Consider the following 13,420-nt stretch of genomic DNA (forward strand, 5'->3'; position numbering starts at 1 on the left):
CGAATAGCTCTGGATGTTGAGTCCTCATATCCGACTCCAATTCCCAGGTGGCTTCTTCCACTTTATTGTTCCTCCAGAGCACCTTAACCAGTGCAATAGTCTTGTTCTGAAGAACTTTTTCCTTTCTATCTAAAACCTGTACAGGTTGCTCTTCATAGGATAAGTCTGGTTGTAGTTCAAGGGCTTCATAACTCAAGACATGAGTCGGGTCTGACACGTATTTCCTTAACATAGAAATGTGAAATACGTCATGAACAGCCGATAACGCTGGTGGTAAGGCTAGCCGATATGCTACCTGCCCGACCTTCTCGAGTATCTGAAATGGCCCAATGAACCTAGGGCTTAACTTTCCCTTCTTCCCGAAGCGCCTAATACCCTTCATTGGTGAAACCCGCAGGAAAATATGTTCCCCTGCCTGAAATGTAACATCTCTGCGCTTCGGATCAGGATAACTTTTTTGCCTGCTTCGAGTAGCAAGCATCCGAGCCTTGATCTTATTAACTACCTCATTGGTCCTCTGCACTAAATCTGAACCCAAGTTCTTTCTTTCTCCCGTCTCGTCCCAATGAATAGGAGAATGACATTTTCTACCATATAATATCTCATAGGGAGCCATCCCTATTGTACTCTGGTAGCTATTGTTGTTGGAGAATTCAATTAAAGGCAAGTACTTACTCCATGAACCTTCAAAGTCCATGACACAGGCTCGCAGTAAGTCTTCCAATATCTGAATTGTTCTTTCTCACTGACCATCAGTCTGAGGGTGAAAGGCTATACTAAATTTTAACTTGGTACCCATAGCCTTTTGAAAACTCACCCAAAACTTTAATGTAAACTTTGGATCCCTATCTGACACAATAGACTTAGGGACTCCATGGAGACGAACTCTCTCCTTCACACACAATGCAACGTACTGATCCATGGAATATGTAACTTTCACTGGTAGAAAGTGAGCTGATTTGTGAATCTGTCCACTATGACCCACACTGAATCATACATTCCCGTAGTTTTAGGTAATCCAGTTACAAAATCCATTGCAATGTCCTCCCACTTCCATTCAGGAAGGACTAAAGGTTGCAATAACCCTGCCGGCCTCTGATGTTCAGCCTTAATCTGCTGGCAGGTTAAACACTTGGACACGTAGTCCACCACATCTCTTTTCATCCCATACCACCAGAAGTAGGATTCAAAATCCTGATACATTTTGGTGGTTCCCGGATGCAATGAATAAGGTGTAGTATGAGCTTCATCTAGTATCTCTTTCTTAAGCTCATCAACATTAGGAACACAAACTCGAGCTTAGTATAACAACATTCCACTATTCGAGACTGAAAAGTCTTTAGGTCGACCCGCCATTACCTCATCTCGAACCTTAACTAGCTCAGGATCTTTTAGTTGTGCCTTTCTGATTCTCTCCAACAGATCAGATTGGAGTGTCAAATTATGCAATTTCCCAACCACGAACTCAATCTCTGCACTAACCATTTCAGAAGCTAGTTGAGGGGCTATCATAACCGTGGTACAAACCTGCCAGGGACCTTTTCTGCTTAAAGCATCGGCCATAACATTGGCTTTCTCGGGATGATACAGAATTTCACAATCGTAGTCCTTAACCAATTCCAACCACCTTCTCTGCCTCATATTCAAATCCTTCTGGGTGAAAAAGTATTTGAGACTCTTATGATCAGTATAAATCTCACACTTCTCACCGTAAAGATAATGTCGCCATATCTTTAAAGAAAAAACTACAGCAGCGAGCTCAAAATCATGAGTTGGATAACGCTGCTCATAATCTTTCAGTTGACGAGAGGCATAGGCTATGACTCTGTTAGCTTGCATCAGAACACATCCCAGACCCTGTTTGGATGCATCACAATAAACCACGAATTTCTCTTGATCTGATGGCAAAGCTAACACCAGAGCTGTTATCAAATGTTGCTTTAACTCCTGGAAACTTGCTTCACACTTATCTGACCACACAAATCTCTGATTTTTCTTGGTCAATTCGGTTAGGGGCATAGAAATTTTAGAAAATCCCTCAACAAGCGTCGATAATACCCTACTAGACCGAGAAAACTACGAATTTTCGTCACAAACTTGGGCCTCGGCCAATTCTTCACAGATTCTACCTTGTTTGGATCAACCATAATTCCATTCTTCCCAACAATATGACCCAGAAAGGACACCTCAGACAACCAGAATTCGCACTTTTTGAATTTTGCATACGACTTGTGATCTCTAAGTCGCTGCAATACCATTTGAAGATGATGCTCGTGCTCCTCTTCTGACTGAGAGTATACAAGAATGTCATCGATAAACACTACAACGCAGTTATCGAGGAAATCCTTGAATACTCTATTCATAAGATTCATAAAGGCCGCAGGAGCATTAGTCAATCCAAATGACATTACTAGAAACTCATGGTGCCCATATCTGGTTCTAAAAGCAATCTTCGGTATGTCCTCCTCTCGGATTCTGAGTTGATGATAACCAGACCATAAATCAATCTTCGAAAACACTGTCTTTCCCAGAAGCTGATCGAACAGATCGTCGATTCTGGACAACGGGTACTTGTTCTTAATCATCAGCTTGTTTAGTTCCCGATAATCAATAACATTCTGAGGGAACCATCCTTCTTTTTTCACAAACAGAACCGGAGCTCCCCAGGGCGATACACTGGGTCGGATAAACCCAATGTCAAGCATCCCCTGAAGTTGCAACTTAAGCTCCTTGAGTTCTGCTGGAGCCATCCTATATGGAGCTTTAGAAACAGGTTCGACTCCAGGTGCCAGATCAATTACAAAATCAATCTCTCGATGTGGCGACAATCCCAGCAACTCCTCGGGAAACACGTCGAGAAAATCTTTGACCACCCTGACTACCTCAGACCCAAATGTTTCAGGTCTGCTGGAGTCAATTACCACTGCTAGAAATCCAACACAGCCACTGCATAGTAAATCCTTAGTCCTTAGTACAGAAATAACCGGGATCCGAGACCCCTGAACTGATCCAACATAAACAAATGGATTTTCACCTTCTGGCTGAAAAATCACCATTTTCCACTTACAATTTATACTGGCCGAATACTTGGACAGATAATCCATTCCTAGTATAATATCAAATTCAGTTAATTCCAATTCTATAAGGTCAGCGCTCAACTCCCTATCTTCGATCCTAACCGGCATAGACCTAATGCGTCTATTAGGGATAACTAATTCCCCAGTAGGCATTAGGGTTCCAAACCCTCTTACAAGAAAATCATAAAGTCTATTCAAAAGATTAAATACTCTCGATACCACATACGAGTATATAGTCCCAAAGTCAAATAGTACATTAAAATGGGAGTTGTTGATAAGAATCTAACCTTTCACCATAGAAGGACTGGATGCAACATCAGCCTGGGTGATAACAAATATCTGAGCAAGTACAGCCTTTGCTTCGAGCTTCTCCTTATCTTTCTTTGCCTGAGGGCAATTTCTCTTAAAGTGCCCAACCATGCCACACAGGAAGCATGCTTTTCGGTTGCACTCTCCGGGATGATGTTTCTTGCATCGTGGGCACTCAGGGTAAGAATAATCCTTGCATACACCCTTGCCTTGATTTCCTCGGAACCGCTTGTTCCGTTTTAAACCCACCACTGACGACGTAGGTTTACTCTTCTGCTCAACCATGGAGCCCCTACCACCTCTGCCATAACTAGAAATATGGCAAGCGGTATCCCAATTTCGTGGCATAACCTCTTGAGGTCCTAAAATACATTCTTTAGGGCTTCCAGTCCAGAGAGCATTCTTCATATCTGAATCTCCCTGAAGGATAGTAGGTTCATGTATCCAAATTTTCTCATGCAATGATCCCACTTGGTTATCAGCCATACTATGCTCTGCTGGTAATACCGAATTGAGAATGACTGGCATATGAGGTAAAGGCAGTACAGGAAACCTTTGTTGTTTCAACCTTTGAATCTCCTCATCGTGTCGTTGAATCATAGCTTCCATTTCTGCGAACCTTTGCTCCAACTCCCACGGAGCCCGTGACGGACGACCATCACTCCCATCAGAAGCCCTCCATAGGCTTTCACCTTGGTTACGGGGAGAACTTAGACTCCATTCTCTCCAACCGTTACTAGCCCTGACCACACTATCCTAACTCCCCATATTGCACCAGGTGTCCATACTATAGGACAAACCTGCCAATTAGTAAGTCAGTCTGGTCAGGCAACGACCCCATTACAAACTTTCTACCGCACTTATGGATTCTAAGGCAACGCACTTTAAAATAATTAATTAAAATCTAATATGCTTCCTAACATGCTCTCACATTCACAATTATTTAAAATACTAAACAAGTACTGGCTTACTGAATCGTAAACTGAGCTTTCTCTGATGAAGATTGTACATGTCTTAGCAAGCTTCGGTAGACAAACCTGGCGGCTCTGATACCAAAATTGTAACGCCCTAATGCCAAGGCACGCTACAGTGCTCTTTCAATTATAGTGAAATCTTTGCTAATCAATGAATTTTCTTGAAAAACGTGTCAAATTAAAACTTTTGCATTAAATATTAAACTTTGTAATATAATAAAATATTTACAAGTGTCGGGATCCTGTTTTCAAACTTTTTAAAATTAACTTTTCAAAATATACATTTACAGGTCGCACAACGACTATCAAAATACAATCCCCAGATGTCCCGAGACCGAACACTCCAGGTCGCGCTGCTTTGACATGTACAATCCCACCCGAGCTCAGGTTCACTCCTGTTCAGCCTTCGCCTTTCCTTTACCTACACATGAAAGCAGAACTGTGAGTCGACAGACTCAGTACGAAATGCATATAACATATCATATAATTTTCGACCTGTAAATAGGCGCCCATACACCTATTTACAGAGCTTAACAGATGAGTATGAACGTTCTAACTAGGATACGACCATGTACTATGTACCACATGCACTCAGTATACCATCGTACTAGTGTAGGTAGAGTATGGACCGCACCTTGAGTACCGTCAAGTGTTGTACCACAGACACCTTGTACCTTCCCGTACAAGTGTTGGTAACACCATGATGTACTTCCGAACATCATACACCTTACCAATGCACTCTGTACCGCAACCGTACAAGTGTTGGTAGTGTATGAATCACAACAAATAAGCATGTATATACATTAACACATACATACATTCGAATATCCATATCACATATTATACACAGTTCTTACCTGATTTCCGAATTCAAGTGTGCTGGCCGACCTAAACGGAAATCTCGTGCTAGATGGATGCCCTAATCACATTTTGAAACCGGGTAAGTTACATGATTAAAACCCTAATCCCGGGAAACTCAAAACCAAAACCCTAGGTTCTGCTATGCTCTTAATGGGTTATTCTAACTCTGGAAATGGGGAAACACCCATCCGAGGCATCGAAAAGGCAAAAATTGAGAAAATGAAAGGCTCGGGGAACCCTGCCAAAACCGGCTAGCCGGTTTTTGTGGCCCTGCAAACCGGCTAGCTGGTTTGCACCAAGTTTCCCAAAATCTTTCATTCAATGCTCAATTCTCCACCAAATGCAATGAAACCTTCCAGAGTACCTAATTAGAGCATAAACAATAAATTTCAGCCAGTATTTCACAGAACAAACCATTACAACTCAAGTTGCCATTAATGAACAAAGCTTTGCACTCAAAGCTTAAACTTGCATAAAACCAACAACACACACTAAAACCAGCTACTAGGAGTTAAAATCAACTCAAAAGAACCCTAAAATTCGAACCCTAAACCTACGTAAACCTAACAGCCACTATATCACAAATTCATTAATTCAAACAAACTTAAAACTTTAAAATTTACATACTCAAGGATTCTAGGGTTTACATTAGTTTGATTCTCCTTGAAATCTTGGTAGAAATCACAAATTTCAGCAAGAAATCCCTTGGTTCCTAGCTAGTTCGAAGAGAGAGAGGTGAAGGAAAGAGAGCTTCTCTTGAATTTTTTGGTATTTTCTTCTTTCTTGAGTTTTTTACAAAATGAGATAAATCACATTAGGGAAAATCAATTTCCCTTGGCTGAAAAACAAGTGGCCACGTGCCACACTCTTAGGCAGCCACCCAATCCCCAAACAAATTACCATTTTGCCCTTTAAGTTAAAAACTTAGGTGTTTCAAAAGCTAGGGGTAAAATGGTCAAATTCCATAACCCTGCTCAAACCCGTTAATTATTTCCTCTAAAATATTTCCCACTACGAAATAAGGCTCTAAACTTACCCATGTGATCAAACTAGCCATCCATCGCATTTTCTGTTGTTGTCGAGCAAAAATTACAAAAATTGAATAACTCACATATAAGCTAAATAATACCCCTAAAGTTTAATAAAATCTCCGAAATTGAGAAATTATAACTCTAATATTTATTTCTAAATATTGGGGTCCACAATTAAATAAATTCATAAATAATAATAAAATAATATAAATTAGTGCTAATTGCCTTTACTAATCCAAATTACTAAAGCGGTCATTACAGACCTAGTGCCCAATTTAACCTAGGCGCTGGGCCCAACGCCCATGTTGACATTTTGTCAAATTGGGCCATTTCCACGGAGTATTTTTGAGGAGTCTTCTGGGCATATTCTCTGTTTTCGTCAAATTTTAAGACACAAGTGTAAATTGCAAATAACAACAAAATCAATACAAGACTAAACCCATAACCAAACAAACACAAAAATAACAACAGTCAGCATGCACAAAAAAAGAAAGTGCCAAAGTTGCATGAAGAATAGCTAACCAAGAGAAAGAACACAAATAAATTAATTACAAAGTTATTATACAATACTAGATGTGGACAAGGAAGATGAAGAGATACCATCTAACATGATAGGAAATATAAGATTAATAATATTTGTAGTTTAAAGTACAATTAAGAGATTAAAATAAAGAAACATAGATAAATCTATAAATATTCAAGTCTATGTATATTGTATATATATTTATATAATAGATAAATATGGTGATGAAGGAGTCTATATTAGAGAAGTTTTTATATATACTTGTAGGTTGAGACAGGTTATATATAATGCTAGGGTTATAAATATGTATAAATGGATATTTATACTATTATTTTGTCAAGAGAAGCTAAGTTAGTTTTTACTCAACTAACTTTTTGTTAATTGTTAGTTAAATGTTGTAACTAACTGTGTTGTTGTAACAACTTCTCTTCTTTACTTGCTTATCCAATACTTATATATAAACCTCTGTAATATATTTTTCATCAATGTACAGAACTTTCAATTCTTTCTCTCTACTCTTATTATCTTCACATGATATCAGAGCATCTTCTTTCTCTTCTTCTTTTAACTTTTCTTCTTCTTCTTCTTTCTTGAGCTTTCATTCATGGAAATGGACTCGTCTCAAACAGTAACTCAAAATCTTGGTGTTAATCTTCCTAGATCTGCTCCTATAACCTTCTCTCATTCTCTCTCGATTAGGTTGGATGAGCATAATTACCTTCCCTGGAGACATCAAGTGTTTGCAGCTATCAAAGGCAGTCGACTTCAACATCATCTTGATCCAACTCGTAATCCTCCCAAATTTCTCACCAATGAAGATCGACTGCACAATCGATACGCACCTGAATATGAAATCTGGGATTAACAAGACAATATACTTATTTCTTGGTTACTGTCATCTATGTCTAAAAAATCCTCATGCATATGGTTGGATGTGAATCAATTGCATAGATCTGGGATACACTTCGAACTTACTACATAGCATTGAACAGGGCCAATGTTGGAAAGTATAAAACTCAACTCAAAAATTCAAGAGTGCAGGGATCTCTCAGTGATTTTCTGTTAAATATGAAGAGCCTCGTTGATCTTCTTGCTTCCATTGGTCATTCAATGTCAGATCAAGAACACATTGAGGTGATATTTAACGGTCTTTCTAGTGATTACAATGTGTTTATCACTTCTGTCAATACTTGACTTGATGCCTACACTATTGCTGAAATCGAGGCCCTGCTCATGGCTCAAGAAGTGAGATTTGATAAAGACTCCATTGAACTTGACATTGCCAAACCAGAAGCCAATCTAGTTCATACAAAGCCATTTACATGTGGTCGAGGTACCTTCTCTTCACCTTATTATCCATCTTCAGCCTCTACTTCTCACTCTGCAATGTATAGGGGTCATTATCCTACACATGGTCCTCCTAGTGCTTTCTCTGCCAATCACCCTCCTCTAGGTTTTGGTCCTAACTTGAATCAAGTTTAGACTCATGGTCCCTATCCAGGCCGAGGTCAGATGCAACAAAACAAAGGAGGTCCTGTGACAGGTCGTGGTCAATACTCAGCTTGGCGACAAAAGACTCAAAGTCAATTGTGTCACAAAATGGGTCATACAGTCCATAAGTGCTTTTACAGGTTTGACAAAACATTTACAGGACCTGAAACATTTCAAGAATTCACAGGAAGTGCTAATCTTGCTGAGTGTTCTCACCTATATGCCTCTCCTAATGTGGTTCAAGATAATAGTTGGTATCTGAATTCTGTAGCAACTCATCACCTCACACCTAATGCTCAAAATCTGATCTATTCTACTGATTATGCAGGAGATCAACAAATCCAACTGGGTGATGGCTCTGGTCTGAATATACAAGACATTGGTAAATCTTTCCTCCTTTCCCCTTTTTATTCTCAACAACTTGTATTAAATAATTTGTTATATGTGCCTAACATAATCAAGAGCCTACTCAGTGTGTCTCAATTTGCCAAAGATAACAGTGTCTATTTTGAATTTCATCCCTCTTACAGTTGTGTCAAAGATCAGGTCAATCAGAAGACCTTCCTGGTTAGGAGGCTTGATCAAGGTCTCTACAAGTTTGAGTCAATCCAACTTCAAAATCTTGCCACCAACAAATGCTGCAACATCACCAAATCCAAGTCAGCAACACCACCAACCTACAACCAAAAAGATAAATGTAACAGTACATCTATACCCCCAATAAACTCTCAATTTTCTCTTTGGCACAATAGATTAGGGCATCCCATTGCCAAAATGGTACAAAGTGTCTTGTCATCTTGTAACATCAAAATAAGTAATAAAACTGATGTCAATTTCTCTGATCTTTGTGCTGCATGTTGTTTAGACAAACATCATAAATTTCCTTTTCCAAATTCCACAACTAAATATGCTGAACCTTTACAGTTGTTGCACTCAGATCTATGGGGTCCTGCCCCTATTGTGCCATCAAGTGGATACAAATATTACATTAGTTTTATTTCCTATTCTAGACACACTTGGATTTATATGTTGAGAACAAAATGTGAGGCTTTACCAACCTTTATAACCTTTAAAACACAAGTTAAATTGCAGCTTGGTTACAAAATTAAAAGTTACAATCTGATTGGGGTGGGGAATACCAAGGCTTTTTACAAAACTCTTAAATGAACATGGATTTATTCACCAGTTGTCATGTCTCACACATATGAACAAAATGGGGTTGCTGAACGTAAACATAGACATATAGTGGAGAGTGGTTTAACCCTTTTACCTCAAGCATCCTTACCTCTCAAATATTGGGATAAGGCCTATCGTACTGCTATCTTCTTAATTCATAGAATGTCCACACCCAAATTACATCTTAGCACTCCTTTGGAATTACTCTTTAATGTCAAACCTGATTACACTATGCTAAGAGTCTTTGGATGTTTAAGTTACCCCAATCTTAGGCCTTACAATAGGGTTAAACCAAACTACAGATCTACTCCATGTGTCTTTTTAGGATATAGCTTGTCCCATAAAGGGTACAAGTGTTTATCCAAAGATGGTAGACTTTATATTTCAAGGAATGTGTTATTTGATGAAACCATTTTCCCATTTGCTCAAGCTGCTCTTTCTTCTCAAACATCATTTCCAACTCAGATATCACCTACTATCATACCATCTGTAACGCCCTAACAATTAGGGACGCTATGATTTTCCGATAAACATAACCTAATCTCGCTAATCTGGGATTACTAGAAATAAGAGTAGAATTTAAACTTTAAATTATTTAAGGAATGAAAATATAACTTGTAACTATTTAAATTTTACAAAGCATTCTAAAATATTCCACATGTCTCGGGATCCCATAGAAACCTTTTCACAAAATATTACGAGTGATTTTAACATGGCGACCTAAGCGACAAAAATTGGGAATACAGATACATCAGCTGGTAGACTTAACCAGTGTGGTCTAGTGTGGCCCGAGCATGTACAATCCACCGCCAAGCCCTCGAACTCATGGCTGATCACAAACTGATTTACCCTTTCCTGCACAGTAGAGCACTCATGAGCCAAGCCCAACAAGACAGTATAAATGAAAATATACACAATAATAAAAGATCACTTAATTATTGATGCCACTGCATCTAATGTCTATTTGACTAGACCTACATGTTATGCTCACACGTCTATTTATGTCTATATAGCATAGACCCACATGTTACACTCACATGTCTATTTACAATAAGGCCTTAGAATAGTTTATCTCGGTTTTGATTACGGAGTCTAACCTAATTATGCCTTGAGCGTATAATTCTTTATTTCAACATATATAGCATGGCATTATATTCAAAATTACTTAATCACTAGGGTAACAATCCTAGGCCATATAACCGCTCATTTTAGGGTGATAACCCTAATCCCAGTTCCTCATTTAACCACAATCATAACATCAAACATGAGTGCCACTGCTCTTAACTCTACATGCTAACTACTGTCTTACCTAGAGTCCCAAGTATGTGGAGATTCTAAATCCCCGAGTGCTTCTGAACAAGTGTCAGTAATCCTAGTCACAATTCCCAAGATTTCAAAAATAGGATTAATCCCAAAATTCAATTTCAATAATCACATAATTAGCATTCTATTTACATATTAATATATAGATCTCGAAATGAGCTTTTCAGCGATATAAAGAACGTCCAAAACGGAGTCCTGAGTCAAAAGTTATGGCCAAAACAAAATCGAAAAAAACAAGCAAGCCCACTGCCAAACCTAGTCGCGGCGACCAATAATCCGGTCGCAGCAACTGGATTCAGAACACCCAAAAATCCCATTTTTAAGGCCTAAAAATGCCCAAACAAAAACCTAACTTGACCTAAGTCATACGCAAGCAAAAACCATGCTAAACCAAGGTATTTTCAGGCACTAGAACCACAAAATATAAGTTTAATTTTACCAATTCAAATACATCATAACATCAAGAACACAAGTTATACTATAACACAAATATTTAAGCTTGAACATCAAAGCTTTAAACCTTCAAAGAAAACTCAGAAGTTCAAACTTAAAGAAATCAAACCCCAAATCTCAACCAAAAAATCACCCAACACAACCTATAAGTACTATATGCATTCCCTATAGCTCAATCACACAAAAATACCAAAATATCATCAACATATACACAAATCACCAAGACATGCATCCAAAACTCATATGAACACCATAAACAGTGCTTAAAGCTTCACTTAAAATCTGAATAATCATAACTAAAAGAGATGAAGAGTAATACCACAATTTCCTCAAACTTCTAGCAATGACTCATACCAAAATTCCCTCCAATCTCAAAGCTTCCTTTAAAATCCAAAGAGTTTAGCAAAATGAAGAGGTTAATGGGAAAGAGGGGGTTCGACCAATAGAGGATACACCAGAAATGGATTTCTAATTTTCTCAAATTTTGTTTTTATTGAATAATACCTAAGTGGTCAAAATGACCAAAATACCCCCATAATCAATATAAGCGTTTCAATACACTCAAGAGCAATTTAAACATTCCAATCACACATATATATCACAATATTTTCAGATTTTCATACTCATCAAATAATGCCAAAATTAAATTCCAAAAATGTATTTTGGGTCTCGAACCTGTTTCGGCCCAAAATACTTAGTTTTGACTATACCGCATAGACTTGTCAGAAAACACATGCAAATAGATAGAATACACATACTATACAATAATATAGTCCACAAACACAATATATCATAAAATTACGAGTTTACCCATTTCGGAAAAAATTACAAAAATGCCCCTGGTACACCAACGGGGTCTTAAAATGCAATTTACAAGTATAGTTTCACATATTAAATTATATAATAGCATAATTCCAAATTAATACACATTTAAACTAGTTAGGGTTGCTAATCCGGTTTCTTAAACCTTAGGGTATTTCACCATCCTTTTTCTATAACTTTCCACTTGGTACTACTCCTACTACACCAAACACTGCTACTGACCCTACTTCACATGTCTTTTCTCCTGTCAACACCAATACCCCTACTATACCTGTACCACCAATTATTGTACCTACTCCTCAAACTGAACCACAGGCTGTCACTGTCATACCAGTTCAACATATGCTGCTCCTGCTGAACAGCAAACTGCAGCTCCTATTGAACAGCACATTGTTGCTCTTGTTGACCAAAACACTACAGCTTTTGCTGCTAGACATCCTACTGGCCCTACTGTACAACCTACTGCTGCACCTAACACAACCAGAAATTCAATTGAAACTGGTTCCACCGGTCATCCAGCTATGAAAAATCAGCATCCATTGTGTACCCGATCCAAGTCTGGGATAAGAAAACCTAGAGTCCTAATGGCTTCTCTATATCCTAAAACAGTTAAAGCTGCTATGCAAAATAAAAATGGCTTAAAACCATGGATGTTGAACATCTTGCTTTATTAAAGAACAAGACTTGGATCCTTGTTAATCTCCCTGAAGGCAGAAAACCCATAGACTGTAAATGGGTATATAGAATTAAAGAAGATGAAGATGGAAATGTTACTCAGTTCAAAGCAAGACTTGTTACCAAGAGGTATCATCAACAACTAGGGTATGATTTCAATGAAACCTTTAGCCCTATTATAAAACCTATCACCATTAGAATTGTTCTAACTATTGCTCTCACAAAAGGGTGGGTTGTGAGGCAATTAGATGTCAACAATGCTTTTCTAAATGGTGACTTGCAAGAAGATATATACATGGTTTAGCCACCTATTTTTGTTGATCCATCTGCTCCTCACAAAGTGTGCAAACTACAGAAGGCAATTTATGTCCTAAAGCAGGCCCCAAGAGCTTGGTTTGAAAAATCATCTGTTTTGATATCACTTGGTTCTGTTTCAACAAAAATAGATCATTCACTTTTTGTTAAGATTGATTCAGCCTGTTGTTTGTATGTTCCTATATGTGTTGATGATATCTTAATAACTGGTTCTAATGGTACTCAAGTTGCTGCCTTGATAACCAGGTTAAATAAATCTTTCGCACTTAAAGATCTTAGCACATTGAATTATTTACTTGGTATTAAGGCCCTGCCAACAGCAACTGGTATGATACTTTTTTAGAAAAGGTACATCCAAGAACTCCTATGCAAGGCTGAGATGCAAGGTGC

Source organism: Cannabis sativa, chromosome 2 (assembly GCF_029168945.1).
Source record: "Cannabis sativa cultivar Pink pepper isolate KNU-18-1 chromosome 2, ASM2916894v1, whole genome shotgun sequence".
Classification (NCBI taxonomy): Eukaryota; Viridiplantae; Streptophyta; class Magnoliopsida; order Rosales; family Cannabaceae; genus Cannabis; species Cannabis sativa.